This window comes from Penaeus monodon, chromosome 23 (assembly GCF_015228065.2).
Source record: "Penaeus monodon isolate SGIC_2016 chromosome 23, NSTDA_Pmon_1, whole genome shotgun sequence".
Lineage (NCBI taxonomy): Eukaryota > Metazoa > Arthropoda > Malacostraca > Decapoda > Penaeidae > Penaeus > Penaeus monodon.
Window position 1 is genome coordinate 5,829,728 of NC_051408.1, and position 416 is coordinate 5,830,143.

Sequence of the window (416 nt, forward strand, 5' to 3'; positions counted from 1 at the left end):
CTAAATATAACATAATTCACATATACCAACACAAACGAGCTTTTAGTGTTAGAAAGTCACGAATTTCTAAAATTATTCTAAGCTGCCAATAGTCCATCCATTACTATCTATAATCATAACCTATATTATCATTCGAGATTATATTCTTTTATTTACTTAAATAGATATATATCCTTTAAAGAAATGTTGCTTTCTCTCTTTTTTTTATATAGTTTTGTGAGCAATCTCAGTTCTGCTTTTTTGATTTGTATAAAAGAGAAGCGTGAATTTACAACAGGTAACGAAGGCTCGAGACTGGAAATAACCAAACACTGCCACATATACTTTGAGGATACGGAACACGCGCATTGGTATTTTGATTTTTATTGTGTTGCCTGTTGTGATTTAATTTTTCTTATCAGCATGGATTGTCCGTG